This window comes from Peromyscus leucopus, chromosome 3, assembly GCF_004664715.2.
Source record: "Peromyscus leucopus breed LL Stock chromosome 3, UCI_PerLeu_2.1, whole genome shotgun sequence".
NCBI lineage: Eukaryota > Metazoa > Chordata > Mammalia > Rodentia > Cricetidae > Peromyscus > Peromyscus leucopus.
In genome coordinates this window covers 42,215,316-42,238,881 of record NC_051065.1, presented here as the reverse complement: position 1 = coordinate 42,238,881, position 23,566 = coordinate 42,215,316, and the positions used below count along the sequence as shown (strand labels likewise).

General features: G+C 37.1%; 1 protein-coding gene across 1 annotated transcript in view; it reads left to right on the top strand.

Annotated features, from left to right (window-relative positions):
* Cntnap2 (contactin associated protein 2) overlaps positions 1-23,566 on the top strand; it is a 2,034,995-nt gene that overhangs the window by 935,437 nt on the left and 1,075,992 nt on the right. The window lies entirely within an intron of this gene.

The window sequence follows — 23,566 nt, the reverse complement described above, 5'->3', positions numbered from 1 at the left end:
GGAACATTAATCTTTATCGAAAGCATTCCTCAGAGCAGAGTAAAATACAAGGACCAGTTTCTGACACATGGTTTCTGGTATTCAGAAGAATAAAAGTCTTGCTACACAAAACAGTGGATGACAATATGAAAAACTATTGTTTACTTAAAATATATTGTGTCAAGTTTGTTTTTATTCCATAGTCAGTTATCACCTTCCTCAGAAATTCTTTACCCTGGCTCCTGCTGTGGAATTGACTTTGGGGATATTGAGAGCATGCCCTCCTGCACAGGTCATTGTTGAGGAAGTTTGGCCCATGCACAAAAATAGGTGAAGGAGACTCCCAGTTCAGGAACTCCTGATACCCTCACCCCCAATACTTTCTCTAGTAAATAACTGGAAGATGTACTCAGAGAGCTTCTAGTTTGGGTCAAGAACTCTACCTCTGAGCAATACTTCCATTGCTACTGAGGAACTTTGGACACTCTAATTCAGACAGAGGTGGGGGAGAGAAGTCTATGCAGATGAAAATAGAGTCTCTTTCACCTGGTGGTTCAGTATGATTTAAATACAATGTCATTTTAATTTTGTGTGCTGCGCAATATTCAGAAAGAGGTGATATGTTACAAATGGGTGTTGTGCCATAAATCACAAACTCCTGAGCATGTTTCATATTCCAAAGTATTGGGATAGAATCGTGAAGTTAATAGAATCTCCTAATTTTTTAATAGAAAAGATTACTATTTTGTCACTGTATTTTTGTTACTGTGTTTGTACTTCAAACAAATATGTTGAAAAGTGAGAAACATAATAATGAATTTCTCTTGTGGCAAAACCTGGGAAATGTTTAATAAAGAGCATGCAACACTCATCAAGGACTCACACAATAGTAAAACAAATGAGCTTCATATATTGAATATTATTTTCCCATCACTGAAATGTAATTTTTAATTGTAATATTTGCATTAGAAAACAACATTGAAAATACATATTTTGTTAAATGGAATCATGTAAGTCTTAAGATAGGTAAAATAGTAAAGATAAAGGCAGATAGTAATGGATTATAACAAAATAGATCATGAAAGATAATCTCAGATATTAATAATATAGTCTGTTACCTAGCTAGTTTCACTTAATGGGTAGTAACTGGGTTAATGGTAGTTAAATGGGTAATAACTACAATCTAAGATAGAATAAAAATGAGAGGAAATTTAAGGGAGAAAAACATAATATGCATTATCCACAAAGAAAAATAGTAATCTGAAAATAGTGAAACGAAGTATATAGAATAGACTAGGGTTACTAATGTAGATTAAAGTATGATGAAGACAGGCTGGAGTGATGATGGCTGGGGAGCCAAAATGGCTCTCCTAACTTTCGGAGGATTGGAGCACAGTTGATAAACATGTCATGCAGCTCACAGCTACCTGTAACATCGGTTACTTCTGGCCTCCACTGGTGCACACACAAACACACACACACACACACACACACCACACACACACACACACACACACACACACACACACACACACACACACACACCCCACAAAGATGAACTAAAATAAAATCTCAAACTGTTCAATAACCATAAATCATAAACTCCTGAATATGTTTCATATTCAAAAGTATTGGGATAGAATCCTGAAGTTAATAGACTCTCCTAATTTTTTAATAGAAAAGACTACTATTTTGTCACTGTATTTGACCATAAAACTATTAGAAATTCTTATATGTGTTTCACTTATAAAATTGTTAACCAAAGGTAAAAGGCTGAAAGGTAAAATGCACTATACTAATGCAACAACTGAAGTAGAGAAAAGCAAGGTGAACCATGTGGGAGTACAGTGCAATGTATTTATAGAAACAAGAGCAGTGGGGGAAGTGATGGCATTAATATGAAAAGTTACTGCACAAATTCATACTCACCACTGATTATAATGTTAGAAATTCACATCTACTCATTATGAAAAAAAGAACTCCAATACCCGTTGAACAGCTAATACATACTAACTAGTTACTGAAAATACCATGAAAACTGAAAGAACTCCATAATCATTATTAATAATATTCTAAATTTAAGCCAATGTAATAAATGATAAACAGAAAATATAAGGCAATCATTATTAGAAAGGTGATACATAATTTTAAGTTTTGATTTTATTTTTAATTTAAAATTTAGTTTGAGCAAATTTTTTTTAGACAGGTTCTCGCTGTGTAGACTAGGCTGGCCTCAAAATCACAGAGATTGGCCTGTATCCATCTCCATATGCCAACAAGTATAGCCAAAAATAATTTTCTAATGAGAGAGACTGTCATAATAAAAAATTTCTGAAACTATGTTTTTTTTTCACACAGAAGTAGATTTTCAATATGATTTTAAATGATTCTATTTTGAGGTAAATCTATAAAATGTTTACTTTGCATCAATTTTCCATCCATATCAAAATAGGCTAATGAGCAGGTAAAATTGGAGAATAGGTTGAATTTATGAGGGGTGTATCTATATCTATCTACCTCTGTGTGTGTGTGTGTGTGTGTGTGTGTGTGTGTGTGCATCTGTGCATGTGTTTCAAATTGTTATTATATTTGATCCAGAGTTAGCCTCCTAATGGCTACTTCTCTGTGAGTGCTCAAATACAGTGGAAACCAACAGAGATCACTAGACAGTGATCTCCCACATGGTTCACCTTGCTTTTCTCTACTTCAGTTGTTGCATTAGTATAGTGCATTTTACCTTTCAGCCTTTTACCTTTGGTTAACAATTTTATAAGTGAAACACATATAAGAATTTTTAATAGTTTTATGGTCAAATACAGTGACAAAATAGTAATCTTTTCTATTAAAAATTTAGGAGAGTCTATTAACTTCAGGATTCTATCCCAATACTTTTGAATATGAAACATATTCAGGAGTTTATGATTTATGGTTATTGAACAGTTTGACAGCACTACCTAAATCAAAGGAAGGATGTAATAGGAGAGAGTCATGAGCAACATAAAGAACAGTTTTAACATTAAAAAGAAAGGCTGTATTCTAAAAGTGCATAATGTCAAACTCTCAACTTTCTATAAAATAATAACTCCTAATGGTGATAAAAAATTTAAAGAATATAAGCCAATGTGAAGTTACACTTAGCTTAGCAGAACAAAAATCATGATGACAGAAATTCCTCAAGAAGAGAAAAATTATAGCATAGTTCAAACCAATATATATTAAAATCTAACGTGCAATAACTAAAGCAAAATGAGACTATTGCAGCTGGAGTTTTCTCCAGGCCCACTCAGACTCAAGTAAACACAGAGACTTACTTATATTACTCATAAACTATATGGCTGTTGCAGATTTCTTGCTAGCTAGATCTTACATCTTAAATTAACCCATTTCTATTAATCTATAAGTTGCCATTGGCTTGTGGCTTAATGGTACTTTACATCTTACTTCTCATAGCAGTGGCGGCTGGCAGCGTCTCCTCACTCAGCCTCTCACTTCCCAGAATTCTCCTTGCTGTTTGTCCCACATATACTATACTTCCTGCCTGGCTACTGGCCAATCAGCATTTTATTTATCAATCAATCAGAGCAACACATTCACAACAAAAAGAAAGACATCGCCAGCACTTCCCCCTTTTCTTTTTTTTTCAAAAAGGAAGGTTTTCACTTTAACATAGTAAAAACATATGTAACAAAACAATTATCAAGCAAGAATTATAGTTATAAGATCTAGTCTATTTGTATTTAAGAAGATATCCTATCTATTCTATATTTGTGAGTCTAAGGTTTTATATCTAACTTATCTTTTAATCATAACTAAGGAAATTATAACTATCTAGTCTTCAACTACATCAAAGACCTCAAAAGGATATAATATTACCTGAGAAATGGGAGAAGGACACAAGCAACTTTCGGGAGTCTTGCAAGAGTAGACAGAGACAGCTGGCAGCCTGGACAGTCATCCAAAGTTCCTCTGTAAAGTTGGGGCATCTGTCTTAAGCCCACAGGTCTAGAGTCTCTCAGTCACTTCTCTCTGTGTCCTGTAGAATGTCTGGCAGTTTTCTCTGTGAAACAGGAACCTGAAGGACCATTTTCCAAGCAAAGTTTAGTAGTCACCTTCTATGGGTCCTGCATGTCGAGTCGGTCAAGCTGTCCAGGCCAGAACAGTTTCTTGCCCAAATGGCTGTTTTTTGCCAAGAAGAAGATAAACTCCCTATAGAGGGTCTTCGATGCCCATCCTCCTCTCTGAAGTAAATCGGTGCTGCCAGGAGCAGACATGTCTCACTGTCCAGAAAGTCTAAATTTTGAAAACATTTTAAATGCCATATTCTGTAGGTCTTTGACATGTTTGAAGATTACCTACGTCATTGAATTATATCTATGTATACTTAGAAAACTTAATACGACTATGAGTTTGACTCTCATAGAAGACTATTAATCTGTTACATAAACATAATACCTCAAATAAGAGTAGAAATATATACACAATATAACAAAATTAAGTTTGAACTTGTATGAATAAACCAAAATCCATAGCAATGTAAAACATTTTAAACAAGTTGTTGTTTTCTAAAAGTAGGTTCATCAATCTACCCTTTCATCCCACCACATCTACACTATCCCCTTTTCTTCTTTAGAATGAGATTGCATTTATAATCAACTGATTTACATAAAAATATTGGTTTTTCTCTGTCTCACACCAGAGGGCTCTTCTGATATAGGACAGAAGAGTCTCTCAACATTTTTTTTTTTAGCAAATATGCTTAGATTTAGAGAAGGAGTGAGCCAATTCCATCTCCAAAGTCAGGTTGCTATATTTGGGAGTTTGGGTGTAGCTTCTCATACTACTTCCTGCTGGATGAGGGCACTGTATTCTTATGGGGATATAAAGAAAATTTTAGAATTATGGGGTAGTCCATGAGGCCTTATTGTCTGAGCCATTTGCCTTGAAACTGTTCTGGATGTTGGATCATCTGGGCCATGGTGTCATCGGAGACCTTTCAGGGTTCTTGGCTAGTCAAGCCTGATGTATCTTAATCTGGAACAAATCCATAGCCTCCTCCTTTCCAAAACAACATATCCTTAGATCCAAATTTTGAAGTCAAGGTACTTTTAAATATATATATATATATATATATATATATATATATATATACATATATATATATTGATTTAACTCATCTATCTTTACAAATAAATATCTCTCTGCATTTAAAAATATCAAAGACAACACAATCCAGGTTCTCTGTGTGATATCCATCTTTATGTGACTTATTTTTTAATATTACTTTTGTTTTCTCTTTAAAGACTTTATTTTTTAAACTATCTATTTCTTTATATAACTACATATATTACTTTTTCTCTTCCAAGCTTATGTACATTTTTACATACATTGTAAACTGTTTAGAGGTTTATCCCATCTGAATCTGTCTTATTGTGAACCTATTGCTTGAAACTGCGGCATTTTCTGCCCACCTCAGCTTCCCAACATGGCAGAACTATGTTTACAGCCAGTTCTGGGAACCATGCTCCCACCGACTCTGGGAAGCAGTGGATCTATGCTTCCATCAAAGCAGCATGTAGCCCAGAAACCTTTTTTTTTTCCTAGAAAGAGCTATACACACCCCACAGAGTACTGTATGGCTTGGAATCTGCCATGTTGCCTGTAAGTCAAGCCTGCATGCCATGAACCCTTTATAGAGTAGCTCAAGTCGCATGTTGCGGCATCTAACTGCCGCATGAGACAGGAAGTAGGAACCTGGTTTTGGCTCATTTTAGAATTGCTTATTAAATATTTTCAGGTTTAATGTGGAAAGTCGAGCCATTGGGTGCCATTTGTAGCTGGAGTTTTCTCCAGTCCCACTTAGACCCAAGTAAACACATTGAGACTTATACAACTTATAAACTGTATGGCTGTGGCAGGCTTCTTGCTAGTTAGATCTTATGTCTTAAATTAACCCATTTCTATTTAATCTATAAGTTGCCACGTGCCTTGTGGCTTACTGTACTTTAAAGGCTGAAACTAAAATAGAAAGTTCCCTATGTAATAGAGTCGACACATATTTATTTGAAAATGCTGCATTTAAATGAAAGCTGAAAAAAAAAATCATCCTACATACCTTACAACTCTTTCATTATGAGTGGATGTCAAGCTTGATTTTTCCCTCCAGTTTTTCCAAAACAATTTGACAGATTTCAAAATCTCATTCATAAAAATATTAGGAAATGAGTAATGGATATTTATGCTATGTCAGATTAAGCATTTTGTTCTATGGGAAGCCATCAAATGACTACATAAATACTAAATAAAAAATTTAAAAAAGATTTCCAGAAGAATCTGTGAAAGCTTTGAATCAGCACTTTTCAGTTAGAGTATGGGGGCATACTGTGGTGATGATAGCAAACATTTTCTCAACGTTTGGACAAATACCTGGAAAAAAAATAATTTAAAAGAGGGAAGATTGATTTTGCGTTGGAGATGAAGAGTTTTCAGTTCACAGAAGACTGGTGCCATCTACAGTCCAGTGTGGGGCAGAGGCAGGAACATGTGACAGAGGCAGCTCTCTTCATGGCTGCCCAGAAGCAGGTAGACAGCGAATGCTGGTGTACTAATCATAGCTTACTCTTGGTTGCCCCGTTCTTGCTGCTGGACTCCTATTCTATGAGATGTTACCGTCCACCCAGGGTGAGCCTTCACCCTTATTACTCTGTTCTGCTAATACCCTTGCAGACACACCTAGAAGCTTTACTTGCTTAACAAGCTGTTAAACATTGAACTGTCTCTCTGTCCTAATATAACAGACTCTATACATGCTATATTTCATAGTGAAACTAAAGTGCTTTTTAAAAAATAAATTTAAGTATTGTAGATATAATTCTGAAATTCCTTCTTACCAATGGGAGTAGGAAAAATGTAGCTGTTTTAAGGCAATATACAGTAGTCAAGGGCTCAGTAGCCTTTTTAGCTTAATGTAGTATGAGGAATTAATACTCTAGTGTACTGTTCAATAATATTACCCTACATTCAAATTATAGTTACTTTTAAAATAAGTATTCTAGTTTGGAATAAAAAAAGTGTTTTATGGCTAAGTTTTTCAATAACAACAAAATCAAAGATGTTCACTCAATGGCTCTGACAATGGAGGAGCAGTGTTGCTTTTCACTAAGCACAGTGTTTTAAATCGGCTCTTCAAGAACCACCATCTGTTATTGGTCTTTCATCAAAGTGGATGCCACAGGCTGTTGTTGAGAGAACAAACTTTGACAAGCAGTCAATGCTTCGAAAATAACAGCAGCTAGAAGTGTTTGAGCATAATACTCACCACTGCAGAGTGGGCAGACTATGTCCTTACTTATTCTCTGATAAACTGTTTGATTGGAGTAGAATCATTTTCCTAAGGTTTCACCCTGAGGTCCTGAAGAGATGATGTGTCTTTCCTTCAAGGGTTTTGTCTCCCTATTCTTGGCAATCTCCTTCAGTTTTTCTGTCATCTGACCCTTAGCTTTACTGAAATTCTTTTAAATGAACCTTATTTTGTTTCAGTTTTATACCTCTATGGAATTCCAGACTATTTTATGCTGACTTTTGCTCAAAATTTACTTATTATTCCTATTTTCAGTCATTCCTCCATGACTTACCTACTAGTTACTTTGATTTTGCTGGAGACTTTCTATCCCCCAAACATTCTGTTTAGAAATTCTTCTCTGGTTTTTCAACATTCTTACTAAAGCTAAAATCAGAGAAAAAATAGGAGGCTACTGGAAAGAACAGACTAATGAAGATGATATGAAATCATTGATGATAAACTCTTACTGTGACTCCCCCAATGTCCACACTGCACATTTAATCCCCAGTACAGCAATGTTGAGAGGTCAGGACCATGAGAACTGATTATGCCAAGACTCTGTTCTCATAAAGAAACTGATGTTACTGAGAAAGTGTTCATCCCCACCCTACACATGAGGCCCTCACCAGATGCAGCATCTTGCCCTTAAATTTCAAATCCTCAGAGCCATGAAAGACAAATCTCCATATTTTGTAAATTACCCAGTCTCAAGGATTCTGTTATGAAAGAAGACAGACTACAAGGCCATACAAATTCTAAATCTGAAATTTAAAATTTTACATAGTTAGCCATTTTATAGTGGCTACTGTAAGGATATACATGCATATGGACATATATTCAGAAATGTTTTAAAATGTACAATTGTTGTGTGGGGAAAATGAGGACATAATGAATGCAATCTTCAAAATAATAAACACATCATCATTAAAATATATTATGAGGGTTTGAAAAATAATGATCATATTCCTACTAATGAATGTTTCAAATTAGTTGCATTAGGGAAAATAATAAACTATTCAACCTATCAAATCCATTATTTAAAAGAAAAACCTTTATTTGATGGGCTTAATTTCATACCAAGCTATATAATACCATCGAAAGCAAGGTAGTTTAATTACTGAATAATTCCCTCCTATATACAAGTTGGTTGCATAATTAGTTGAGAGATATGATTAATTCTTCTAAGAACAGAATTGAAATGAACACTGGAGTTATTTGCTCTTACTTATGTTTAAAGTTCTCATGTTGTAGTAAAAAGTTATAAATTTAAAATATGTATATATTAACAGTTCTTAAGCATAAATATAGAATGTCAATACAAAAAGATAACACATACTAAAATTGATGCTCAGGTCCCAAGTGTGTTTTTATATGAAATTTGTCCAACATAAGTATTTTAGAGGTATAAATCCTCTAAGGCACCTGGAATTTCATAAAACAAATAATTTGCTTTCTTTTTTTTCATAGAAACAGTATAAAGTGAAGAATCACTATGGAGATTTAGAGCCAGCCTGTTCTATAAAGTAAGTTCTAGAAAATCCAGGACCATTACACAGAGAATCCCTGTCTCAACAAACCAGAGGGCATGGGAGACAGAGATTTAGATATCTGTAGATAACTATATGGAGATGTTTAGATTGATAGATGATAGAACCAAGAGAGAATGAGAGAGAGAGAGAGAGAGAGAGAGAGAGAGAGAGAGAGAGAGAGAGAGAATAGGAATGGGCTCACATGACTCTAGAGACTAAGAATTCTTACAACCTGCTATCAAGGAGCTGAACTGGAGAACCAGGGAAGTCTCTGTTGATACCTTCAGTCCAGGTCTAAAGGCCTGAGAACAGCAGAGCTGATGTCTACATCTGGAGGTTGGAAATGGGTGTTCTACCTCAGGAGGCAGATGATTTACCCTCATGTCTGTCTTTATTCTCTTCTAGGTCTCATTGTTGAGACCCATCTTTACTTACCCAACCAGTTCAAATGCTCATTCCGCCAAGAAAAACTTCATAGAAAGTTCCAGAAATTCTATGTCACATGCCCTCTGTATATCTCTTAGCATTCTCTGTCTCTGTCTCTCTGTCCCTCTGTCTCTGTCTCTCTGTCTCTATCTCTCTCTGCTTCTCTTTCTACCCCTTTGTCTCTGTCTCTCTCTCTGTCTCTTCTCTCTCTGCTTCTCTCTCTTTGTCTCTGTCTCTCTCTGTTTCTTTCTGTGTCTTTGTCTCTTTCTGCTTCTCTGTCTCTGTCTCTCCCCACTCCTGCTCCTTTCCTCCAGCTTCCATCTTCCCTTTGTCTCACTCTCTTTTCCTCCCCCGTACTCCCCCTCTCTACTTACCCCCTACATTTTTACAGCAGCCAATGGTAGCGTCTATCATTAAACTTACTAGTTTTCTAATTTTTCATTTTCACCAGAGTTTCATAGAATCCAATTTTTTAGTAAATAGAGTTTTATTTTCTTCAGCCTGCTTGCCCGGATCTCTAATTCTTTTGCCTTGTTTTGCTGAGCCAGAGACAACTCTGTTACACACAGTTTTTAATTTCCCATCATGTCCTAGTTGTAGCAAGCAAAGAGTAGACCATTTATTGTCTCAAACTAAAGTACTTACAGTTAAGTAAAACATTTCAAGTGATGAATGCTTAATAATCTTGACTATGTTTGCCATATCCTAAGGCCTTCTAAATAGAAGCCAAGATTTAACAGTTTTGAAGTAATTACAGCTGTAACTGTGGAGCTCCATTTCTCTCTATAAAGTACAGCTGTCAATTACAAATTCAATTACCAGTGGCCATGGTCAGATCTAAAGAACTTCACAAAGGCAACTGAATTAGAAATAGCATTTTCCAGGTTGCTTTTTTATTTTCTAGTTCTATACATTTTAACATGATTTTTTTCTAAAATACTTTTTCTATGAGCTCAAAAGTGTACAGGGAATAAATAAATCATGATGAACATAACTCTTGACCCAGAACACCATATTATACTACCCCTGTAATGCAAGCTACATGCACATATTCACACACAGACACCTACACAAATGCACATAATATGAAATAAAATATATATTAAGAAACCAAACATCAGTAGAGAAAGCACCCTCACCTTTTGCAGTCAGAACACCCAGATGGCTTTGTTAAGGCCAGGGGACCTTCAAAGAGGCAGGTCCCTTTTTCACTGCCTTCCCTTCTCAACCATGGCCTGCCATGCAACTTCAGCAATTACCTCTTCTCTAGATCCCCACATTATCCTCTTCTCCAATCACACACCAACATCTGTTTTCCCCTTCTGCTATCTCATCTCCATCCACTCTTGCTGTGTGCTAGTACATGATCTCAGAAGTTATTCGAGCCTAGCCAGAAACTTAAGTGAATAGTATTTTATTCCTACCACTATAGGAGTTGTATATGCAACAGAACCACAAAAGTTAGCAACCACTTCACTTTGGTTTAATGGGAGGACATGGACAACTAACTAGATATTATGTATTTTATTATAATTTTAATTTGAGATTATAAAATAATTCCACCCCATTCTCTTTCCTCCAGAAAAAATAAAATTCTGTAAAAAGAAATGCCACAAGTGAGGGACAAGTCCACTGGCTATTGAGAGCTAACACTTAAGTACAGGTACAGCTCAGCCCAGACGATGATAGGTGGAAGAGTTCACCAAGGACACTAGTCAGGCAGATATAGAGAGCAAAAGCTCTCCAGACAGGAGAAACTGAAGGTGCAAAGGCCTTCAAACAGAAAACTCTCCTGTACAGTCTGAGTAGAATAAGGCAGTGTGGGGGGAGTAGAGGACATGAAGCCAGACAGTCAAGAGTGAAAAGGAGGGACATGGAGAATGTCCACATTCTTCTAAACTACTAAAACTCCAAGTCAGCCTTTATACTCTGAATGGTACAGAAAACATTTGTGGATTTTAAATAATTAACATGACCTGAATTATGATTTTAAAAGGCAGGTTCTATCTGCCACATTAGAAACAGACTGTAGGGAATCAGAGCACAGTGGGAATCCCAACTAGGGAGCTGTGACAAACTCCCTGGTGATGTCATCAATGGGAAGTGGATTCTGAATGGGGCATGGTAACACACAGGTCCTAGGGGCCTAAAGAGGAGAGCTCAAAGGTGTAGAAGGAAACTTGGTTAATGTGGCTGGAAGCACAGAACTGATAGATAATGACACGGAAATATTTGCAACAGAGCAATTTTGAGATTTCTATCAGAAATGACATTTTAGGTACAGTGGGGTTGACTTCATTACTCACCTTCTCAGGGAAGGTGCTGAATGGGCAGCTTAGCTAGCTAGATAATGATGATAGATAGATAGATAGATAGATAGATAGATAGATAGATAGATAGATATGGATGGATGGACGGACGAATGGGTGGATGGATGGATACATCTATACATTCATACAGAGTACTCAGATTCAGAGATATATGTAGCTGGAATGCAAAATGAGGAGAATCCTCAACATGATATATTTGGTGGTGCAAGACTGAGAGGACTAAGGCCTTGCATGCATCAAGGACACAAAGGGGTTCAGGATCTATATTTACACGTACTCTAATGAGAGTACACTTAAACAGCTAGTGAGATGAGGAAGAAGTAGAACAGCAGAGGGAGGGAAAGGGACCAAGCACTGATGTCTGGATGCTAAGAATAAAATCAATTCAAGAGGCATGAGAGGAGAGAGTAAGTCATAGGTTCCTGAATTGCCAGCCAAGTGAGGACATCAACCACTTACTTCCTAATAGGGCTGCCTGAGGAACAGGATCAGAAGTTCTTGAATGTGTCTGTTTGGGGGTAATTTCAAGAAAAGACAAAAGCATAGAGTATAGAGCCTTTTTTTTTTTTTAAATGAACTTAGCTAAAAAGAGGAGCAGAGAAATGAACTGGTATAGTCAGGTGTTTAAGGGTTTTTTGGTGGAAGAAATATCTTTATAATAGTGGAAGTGAATCAGGAGAAAGGAAAATAATGAACAGTGCAGCTGAGAAAGTTTCCTGAGCAGGTGAGAAGTGATGTACAAGAAGAGCAGAAGCCCTCAATGAAAGTGAGGACTGTTGATCCTGTCATCAGAATGTGGGGCTGAGCACTGGTGGGCAGACAAACGTAAAAGCCCTAGGCGGCTTCCTTTAAACATTAGCACTTAAAGCAGGGCGTGGTGGTACACATCTTTAATCCCAGCACTCTGGAGGCAGAGGCAGGTGGATCTCTGTGAGTTTGGGGCCAGCCTGTTCTATAGAGTGAGTTCTACAACAGCTATAACCATTACACAGAGAAACCCTGTCTCAAAATAATAGCACTTAAGTATGAGCTGCTGTTGAACTAAGCCAGCTTCTAATCTTACTGTATTAGCAGCTTTGATGGAGAATTTTACAGGAGTATCTGGAAGTCTGTCGTTTTCCTGAGATTAGTAATAAAGATTTGGAGTCTTTTAAATACTACACTAAGGACTAATCCCTGGGATAGCATCTCTCTGGCTGAATATATCCTCCATTATAAAGTCAACCGTGGACTGGGAGTGTGGCCCAGTTGATAAAAGACTTGCTGAGCAAGCATGTAACTTCCTGAATGTGGATCCCCAGAATCGACAAAAGAAAGTTGAGTATAGCAATATGTGTTTGTAAGCTGAGCGCTGGGGTGATGAAGACATAGTACATCCCTGGGGCTTGCTGTCCAGCCAATCTTGCTGAATCAGCAAGCTCCAGGTTAAATAAGAATCCCTGACCTCAAAAATATGGGAACAGTTAAGAAATAAACCAGAAGTCAACCTCTGGGCTTTACATACTTGTGCACACACATGCAAAGAAACCCATAAAACACAAAATCCACACAAACACACAATAAAATTAAAGTAAATAAATAAAATAGAAATGAAGCCTTCATTCTTCACCCGCATGCCTAATGGAACTTCCTGCAATTCATCTCTGCCTATGAGTTCCTTACGATGTTAAATGGTATCCATAAACATTGTTCAAAAACAAGACTTGACCAGAATTAAACTTGCTTTGAAATTGCTGTTGCAATCCCATTTCAGTCAAATTTTTAACTCAATGGTTCCACAATTCCTCAGGATGTAAGTCAATAAAAATGTTTGAAGACACAATGATGGAGCAGATGGTACCATTGGAAATGCTGTGTTATCTCCATGGGAACCATGATACAAACTCTGACCCAACAAAGGAAATGTGTTCACACAAGTCAAAACAAAACCTTGGGTCTGTAGTTTACAAAGTGTTTCTGTAGGATCTCTTCCACTATCCCTGCAAATTCAGCCATCAGCCTCCCAGTGAACTTTGTGAGAAAGGCCATTGGTATTTCATCATGTTGAGTTAATGGAATTACAGTTGAGGACAAGATTTTACTCAGGCTTAGCAGATACTCCTAGGCAGCAATCAATATTTTCACACTCACAATTTCACTTCAGACTGTTCTTGTCTATGTAGACAAAGGCCCCCAATTAAACTTGTGAAGCCAGATTATTTTTTTATGTGTTTCTGCTGATGTAATAGACAGGTTTGAACTCAAACTGCAACTCAACTAAGTGAAAAATTAAATGCTATTCAGCTTGAAATAAAAGCATGAAATATCTAATGTTTAGCTTCAGAATTGCTTTGCACTGGTAACTGGCAGCATCTTCCTAAATATTAAATGTAGATCCTGCTAAAAAGATAAGAGCCATAGTAAATATTAGCTTTATATTGAAGACATATTTGTGTGTGTGTGTGTGTGTGTGTGTGTGTTTTCACACATATGTCACAAGGAGGCCAGAAGAGGGTGTCAGATCCCCAGGAGCTGTGTTATAGGCAGTTGTGAGTACACAAACTTAGGTCTTCTACAAGAGTGAGCCAAGCACTCTTACTAGTAGATGCTTTCCAAGACACCACACCATGCCTTGATTTATATATCAGTATGCTGTGGAAAGGACTCCAAATTTTCAGTACAATCTCTGTCACGATTCCAATGACTCTTTTTCCTATTAACAAAAATAGAGTAAGAATCCTAAAACTCATGTGGAACCATGAGTTCCATATATACAAGAAATCTTGAAAAGAAAGATTAAAACTGAAGGTATCACTTTCTCTGTTTCAAACTATATTATAGAGATGTGGGACTCAAAATGCTATAATATGACCTTAAAATACAGATAATATAGATTGTGGGACTAGATGTCAAGGCTGGAATATTCCCATACATAAATGATTAACTGTTCTGGCCTGAGTGCATCAAAAACATATGAACTGGCTTGCCCCAGAGATCAGACCAGTGAATATCCTAACTGTCATCACAGAACTTTTCTCCAATTACTGATGGAAACAGATGCAGCAATCCACAGCCAATCACCAGACAGAGCTCCAGGAGTCCAGTCAAAGAGAGAGAAGAGGGATTCTATGAGCAATTGCATCAGGATCGTGATGGGGAAACATGCAGGGATGACCAAACCAAACTAGAGGGAACTCATGAAAGTTGGATCAATGGCTGTGGAGCCTACATGGGTCTGGACTAGGCCCTTTGCATGGCATGACAATGTTTAGCTTGATCTGCTTGGGAGGATCCCTGATGGCAGGATCAGAATCCATCTCTGGTGTATGAGCAGGCTTTGTGGAGCCCACTACCTATGATGGGACACCTCGTGCAGCCTTGAGGTAGACTTACCTCTATAGGAAGTGCTTCCCCATTGGAGGCCTTGCCAACTTGTGGGTGGGAAAGGGAGGTGGGTTGGGAGGGGAAGGCTGGTGAGACAGGAGGAGGGAAGAGGGAAATCTTTGATTGGTGTGTAAAATGAATGAAAAAATTTTCTTAATAAAAAATAGAACCTTAAAAAATAACACACAGTGGGGGAAACAATAGTCTCTTCATGGGCTTTAGAGAGGGCTCAGGGGTTAAAAACATTACTCCTCTAGCAGAGGACCTGGGTTCACCCATACCAATGTTAAGCAGCTCACAAACATCTGAAACTTCAGTTCCAGGGTATCTGACACTCTCCTCTGATCTCTTCAGGCTATGCATTCATGTGCACAAACATACACAAACATACATTATACATCATTAAAGATAAAGTCTAAGTATTTTTTTTAAATATCTCTTCAACAAATGATATAAGAAAAACTGAATATCCACATGCTAAAGATGATTTAAACAGTTGCCTTATACCATATTTAGGGACTTCAAGATTGAAATCATAAGATTTCTTAAGAAAAGGACAGGGAATAATTTCTTTGGATGTGTTTTCATTCATCGTTTTCATAAAGAATGACTCTTGGAGATTCCAAGAGTTTCTAGCAAGCATATGAGATCAAGTTACAGAAGATAGGGGTAAGACAGTGACTATGAGTCAATCATCATATCATTAAAATTTCTGAGTTAAAACTAATCATTTAAATACATTTGAACACATCAGACTGGCTATGACCTTCCACCAATCTAGGGCTTGCCATTGTACTTGAAGATGGCCAAAAAACCACGTCTTGCTTAAGCAGGGCTTGCATATCCATAGAGTGATGCTACTCATCATGCACTTCTTTATACATTGCTGTGGTGTTCCTCTAAACAGAGAACTTAAAGTTAATAGGAAAGGGTGAGGGTGAAAGAGGCAAGGGAACTCTTCGCTGGCCTTTCTTCCCAAGATTATCCAACTTCCCCCACTTCACCCACAGAGTAGGTGCATGTCTATGGCATCGAAGCTTTGTGGACAGGCAGCTCCCTAGCCTCCTATACAAAGCCACCACCCCTGTGTACTAGCCTCAGTTACCTGGGATCTCAAACTTGTGCTCTGACATTGAACGAAAGCTATGCACATTTGCTTTTCTTTTTTCTTTTTCTTTTCTTTTTTTTTTTTTTGAGCTGAGGATCGAACCTAGGGCCTTGTGCTTGCTAGGCAAGCGCTCTACCACTGAGCTAAATCCCCAACCCCACACATTTGCTTTTCTAACTCCATAACTTAACAAAACCTTACAAAGCTTCATGATCTGACATATAAACCGATCAAGCACCCACCACAAAAACCCATATTTCTACTTCAGCGGTTATCAACCTGTGGATTGTGACCCATTTGGGGGCTTAAAAGACCCTTTCCCAAGGGTCACCTAAGACCATGGGAAAACACAGATTATGATTCATAACAATAGCAAAATTACAGTTATAAAGTAGCACCAGAAATAATTTTATGGTTGAGGGTCACCACAACATGAGGAACTGTGTTAAAAGGGGCAGCGTTAGGAACATTGAGAACCATTGTTCTATTGTGTTGTAAAGATTCCAAACTTATCAAAATCAACACTTGTGGTTAGATGGCTGGAGGTAGACTGCAGTAGTAGAGCATGTGTTTAGCAAGCATTATGCCCCGGGTTCCATCTCAGAACCAGTGAAATAATGCAAAACACAAAGGAAGGAAGAAACCTGATAATTGCATGTTGCAGCCTATAGACATTAATATCAGTTGTGAAAGATTAGGTAGAGAGATGGTTCAATAACTAAGAGCATTTGCTGCTCTTCCAAAGGAACCACATTCGGTAACCAGCACCAATGCTGGACAGCTCACAATTGCTTGTTAGTCTAGCTTCAGAACTGATGCTGTTTTCCATCCCCAAGAGCCCCTGCACACACATTTGCATAAATTACATGAAACTTAATGAAAGTTTAGGCAGAGATAAAATTAGGAGTTTCTATTAAAAAAAGAACAAAAGAAAAAATGAGAGACAAAGAAAAATTCTATACTATATAAAAAACGTAATGATTAGTGAAAATTAATTTACCAAAAGAAAGCTTATATATATATACTTTAGTAATTTTTCTTTCTAGTCAGCTGTTTGGCCATCCATCTCAGTTATTTTTACTACCAATTTATATGATAGCAATTACTTGCTATATTTATACAAAATTTAGTATTTGCATTCTAACTCTTTAGTATTTTTAATGGAAAGATTAGGCCTTTAAGTATTTATGTTTCCCAGGAGACCCTTTGTATAAGAAAATCTGTTGGAAATAGCACATATTGTACTTTTGTCTTGGAAATTCAAACAACAAATTAGCATGATAAAGGCTGTGGGATATCTGTAATGGAAAAACCCACTCAACAGAGAAAACCTAATTAATGTTTTATTCATTTTTATTAAAACAATCTCAAGCTGTAAAGGAAAGTGTAAATATTGGAGAATAAATGGTTTTGCTCCTGAGTTCTTGGGACATGCTGCTCAGCCCCTTCCCACCTGCCTTTCTCCAATAACAAGCACATGCCCCTCCCTCTTTACAAGACAGCTGTCCAATCAGCCAATGAACAACATTCTTCCTGCTTCCTGATAATCCTCTTATTTTGATCCTCTGTCCCTAGTTGTCCCAACAGTGTCCTTGACAGGAAACTAACTTAATGTATAGAACTTGCATTCATCAGGAAGACTATTCAGTGATCCTGGAAACTCAGCATTTAGGCATTTAAGGATTAATATTATAGTCTCAGGATTAGATACAGTTGCCCTGTGTATGAGGACAGGGTAGAATCCATCCTGACTGTTTCCTCCTATCCTGTCAGATGATGTCCAATGTCCTTTTTTTTTCTTACTCCATTTGATCATTTGTCATTTGATGGGGTGCTGCTGTTGTTAATTGTGTATATTTGTGCACTCCTTTTTCTGGGTGTGCCCTGAGCTTCTGGGTGAAGCTGACATTTGATTTGGTAGGATGATGCAAGGAGGTCACCCCTCATAATGTGGGTGGGCTTCAGCTAGAGGACTGAAGTTCTGACTATAACAGAATCACTCTCCTTTTCCTGAATGAGAGAGCAGGATCCTACCTGAAGGTCTTTGGATATGGCTATTGGCTGCTCCCCTGCAAACTGAAAATAAACTGCAAACTATTGGCATCACAGGAGCCTATTCCTTAGATCAAATTCTCCTTTCTGTCTCGGACTCTGTCTTTCTCTTTCTTTCTATTCTTCCATCTGTGTGTGTATGAGTGTGTGTGTGTGTTTGTGTATGAACATGCATATATATTTATATATGTGTGTGTGTGTGTGTGTGTGTGTGTGTGTGTATGTGTTAAAGATGTATTTATGTATTGATTCATATATGGAATCAGTGAGATGACACATTTTCTGGAAAACCAGAGGAACTAAGTTCAATACCTAGGGCTTATTTGATGAAAGGGAAAAAAAAAAACTCTAAAATTTGATCTTTGACCTCCACACATGCATGTACACGCATTAAATAAAAATATTTAAAAATGGTAAATGTATGTATGTATGTTTCACATATACATGCATACTATTGCTTGTGTTTCTCTGGAGAATACTAACACAAGTATGATGACCAGACTTGTTCACTCTGACAATATATTTCCATTTATGTTAATTGAGTATTTTGTGTAATTAGGTAAGTGCTTTGAAACACACAGATGTTTCCTGATGAAATCATCCATTTATTCAATTGTGTGATTTCACTTTTACCACTGTAGATTAATGGTTCCTGGTGTCTTTCAGCCTTCCAATGATACTTCCAGCTGTTTGTATTCAGACTGTGGTTTGGCTGAGCTGTATCCTTTCATCATGGTGCCAAACTTTCCAGAAGGATTTCCTGCTTTTTGACACAGAAGCATTTGCCTCCAATCTTCTCCTATATCCCTCCCACAGACTAGAATCAGTCTTTTCTCCATGGAGTCCTGGCTTCTCTTGGTGGAGCAAGGTTGGCAGACCTCAGGCACTGAGGGCCAGGTGTGCTCACTGCTGTGACTGGCTGCCTCGGGGTCCTCTCTGCAGGCAGCTGGGGGAATAGGTGCAATCTGTTTGCAGGTAAATGAGTAGTGACAACCCAGACATTTGCATCAATGTTTAATTCTCTACTTGCCTCAAAGGGAAGATTGTGGATTCACAATGATAATTCTAAGTCCTATCCCATGCCATGGGGGATTCTCTCAAAACCTTCTCCACTTGCAAGAATCTCTCTTCCAGTGTCTTTAATCCACTTAATGATTCATGCAACCCACAGTCTGTAACCATTTCTCACCACTTCTGCTACCAAGATCTAAACCTCATTCAGCATCGACCCCTGCTCTATGTGGTTCCCTGCTTTCTTCTCTATACATTAAATTGTGATTGCCATGAGACGTGAAGGTAAAAGTCTCTCTCTCTCTCTCTCTCTCTCTCTCTCTCTCTCCTCTCTCTCTCCCCTCTCTCCCCTCTCTCTCCCCCCCCCCCCCCCTCTCTCTCTCTCTCTCTCTCTCTCTCTCTCTCTCTCTCTCTCTCTCTCTCTCACACACACACACACACACACACACACACACAGACACACACCATCCTGCAAAGCTTCATTGATTGTTTTAAATCTTACTGAAAAGGAGTGTTGATGAGAGAAATATCTCTAGTGATGGTTTGAAGATAATGCCATTCAAATGTTTTTGTTTGCTTATCACCTAATAATCAATAAAAGGTGTACATTTGTTTGTTTTTACCTCCATTGATTAATCACTCTATTTTTTGTACATTTGAATTCTTATTGCCTGGACCCCACATAGCCTATCCATATGGCTACTATAGAGGCTTATCATCTTTTTAAACTTACTATTCACTCGTTTAGATTTATTCCCCAGTTATTATAAAAAAATCAAGCTCTCAGACATTTTCATTTATTAGCCATTTATTACCTTCTCTGGTCACCTGATACAGATTCAACAATTAAATTCTCTTAACAATAATTGTTGTATAAGCATTATTTGGTCCACTATGTTTGTAAAGTTTTTAGAAGAATTACTTCTGATACTTGTTTTATTGCTTATTGTTTCACTGTTAAATCTTATCTCAACTTGGAGTACAAGAAATTTAGTACAATAATTCTTAAGCTGGTTTTAATTCAATACATTTTAATATATAGGAAAATGTGGACCAACAAGACGGCTCAATGGATAAAAGCCCTTGATCCCAAATCAGATGATGAAGGTTCAAATCCCAAGACCTACATAGCAGAAGGAAAGAACCAACTACTAAAAATTGTCCTCTGCCTTCCAAAAGTATGTCCATATACATACATGTGTGAACACACACACACACACACTCAAATACTTAAGTGTAATTTAATATATAAAGAAATAGATAAACCATTCATCACCCAACAATATACTAGAAGAAATTTTAAAAAGTAAGAATAGACTGAATTTTATAGGTAAATAGTCTTCTTGTATACCAGCCCCAAAAGGTATACAGAACTCTGAACTTACGGATATATCACAGAAGTGGCGTGTCTGCATATAAACTAAAAGTCAGTAAGCAGTGAACATATGCACAAAGAAACAGCCTACAAGAAACAATAGTGTTTAGGGCTGACAAACACGGGAAGTTGAATGAACATTGCTTAATGTGTAAGGTTTTCACTGCTTTTCTGGCAAGTAACAGAACAAAACCAATGTCAACTCCGTTCTCTATGTGACCACAACTGCACTTCACTCACAGATTGCAAACACTGGTGCTCTCTTCCCCTTCTACTGACAGCATTTTCTTCAGTACTGAGAAAGGCAGCAATGAGCAGGAGTGAGCTCCAAAATGCTGTGCCTTTCTGGACATCTGCTACTTCCCAGCCACTCGATTTTGAATACACTATATAAAGCCTTCTGTACCTAAGGTGTGTTGTCTACAAAATGAGGACAGGGTACAAAAACAATACTTATAGTGTCATAGCAGTGAGCAAATATAAACTAGTCACAGAGTAAACTCCCTGCCATTAGCTCACTGCAGAGCTGGATAAAGAAAATATGCACATCCCCTATTTTTTTGTAAGCCTCAAGTGCTTTTTTTTTTTTTTTTTTTAGCCAACTTAGAGTAAACAATTAAGTTAATTACTTACTGTGGTTCACCATTACCTACCTTTTTGTTTAACCTTGATTCTTCACATCCTATGTGGTATTTGAGCATGCCCAGTACGTCGTCACATCTCTTCTCATCTGAGCATCTTCACTACAGTGGGTTCAGTGTCCCTACTGTGACAGTAGCCTAGATTTCAACCAACAGAAAAAAAAAAATCTAGATCATGTTGACTGTCCCATTATCTCTTTGTTTACTTACATCATTGCAGAAAAAACAAACAAACACTGAAGCTCTATATTGAAAATTTGTGGAGAAGGGTGTTGACTTACCTGCACATAGACTACTTGGTAGCTTATCCCCGCCAATCTATTTGAGTCTTGTTTGTTTACTTGTTTTTCAGGGACTAGTTGGTATCATTCATTTTTCATAATTAAAAAACAATGGCATCTGTTTCTTGGCAATGATTTGCATTGTTGAATAAACATTAGAGTGCAGGTGCAGTGCCCATCTCTGTCATGTAAAATAGCATCCTTAAGTACAGACCATCAAGTTTGTCTTGAGCTATTGAAATTTGACAGAATAATCAGGATCAGATGTCATTTCAATGTACAAGGAGGAGGGAGTAAGTCAATTTTAAGCAAAGTTCACCTCTGCCTTGAAGGCAGTTTTTTCTTGTTTAAGGCAAGGGCAAGCATATTTTCTCTTCAATGGAATTCTGGGTAATATTCTCTGGGCTTTTTTTTGTATCAAAATATAAAACTGATAGTCCAAGACCAGGTATTAGGTACTAGACCTGATTATGTCTATGAATTGTTTTCTTTTCTCCCATCTCCTCTCTACAGGATCTCATTGCATAACCCTGTCCGGTATAGAATTCACTATGTAGTCCAGTCAGGACTTGAACTCACAGAAATCTGCTTGCCTTCACTTCTCTTTGTGCCCTGATGCTATAGCTGTTCTTCCCATGGTGCCAATAACTAAGACAGGTGGAATCTCTGTGAATCTGATTTAGAAACTCCAGATAAAATACAGGATTCCTAGATAAATTTGAATTTTAAATAAACTATGAATAACGTTTTCATATAAACATTTGCTTGATGTTATTCAGACTTGGTATCTTATGATTTTATTTATTAAATCTGGCAGCATAATCTCATCTGTAATTATTCAGACATCTCTAATAAAGCAAACCAGACTCTTAGAAAAGCTGAGTTCCCACAGGCTTACTTTGGAGTCCTTGCATGATACAGAATTAGCAGTCTTTCCTTCATAACGTCAATGTGCACAAGCTGCTTTTCAGTTGCTTAGGGATCATGTTTGCCTTCCTTGATTTGGTCTCCTTGTTAAACCACAATCAACTTTACGGATGTCCTTTTTTTTCATGCCTCATGTCTTTATTTTAACCATTCACTCATTCTGATGAGAAAGAATAATTCCACAGCATTTTTATCATTCTTTCTTCTCCAAAGGACAGATCAGAGGTTGACTGAGGAATGCTTACCTCTTCAGTAACACAAGACTACCACAGAATCTTAGAACACTATCAGGAACATATGAACATTCAATTATAAGGATTTAAAATTTAAGTAAAACACTATGTTCTTTTTCTTTCCATATGTCAAGTTCTGTAAGCTCCATTATGGTTTTCAAGTTTAAATTCACATCCTTATATGTATTCCTGGAAGTAAGTGTTGCCTTGATAGAGATATGAATCTCCTTTGATTTGGAAATTATCAAATTTTCTCCTTTCCAAATCATCTTTCATAGTCCTGGTGAATTTGAGTTCCTTAACCTTGATGGTTTTGCATCTCAGTCTTTCAAAGGTTTCTTTATATCTCAATAAAAAGTTCAAGATTTTACAGTTATTATGTCTTCCTTGATTCTTAGTATTTCCCATCTCTATTTCAACAGAACTACCTAAACACAGGACTGGCCAATAGAATGTGCTCTTTGAATTTTTTCAAGCATCCCTAAGCATCATCTAGTTGACCTTCCTTACAAATACAAAATGACACTGCTTTCTTGCTTAACATTAAGCTGTTGCTCCTCAGTCACCTATAAGATCAACTATTAAAATATTATATCCCTTTCCTAAACCATTTCCAATCTTGAACTATTCATTAATATAATCATAATGCAGTGGAAAGAAAATAAATCTGACTAAAGTTGTTGTCACTTCTTTTGACAAATTAAATGCCTTTTCCACTCACTTATCAATTTTTCTTCCTTAAAAATGAAGATAACCCTGCTTGCTGAGAGGGGTAAATATAACATCCTCAGGCAGCCAATCCACTAAGTTCCATGCATAGGCACTGAAGAGTTGTCAGTCTTTTCCATATAATAATGTAAATTCTAACAGAAAGTCAAGCTCAAGATTTTAAGGGAAATGGTTGGAAATGACATTATCTTAAGTTCATAACTATGAAGGGGATTAGACATGACTATAATTCTTTCTCTGGTT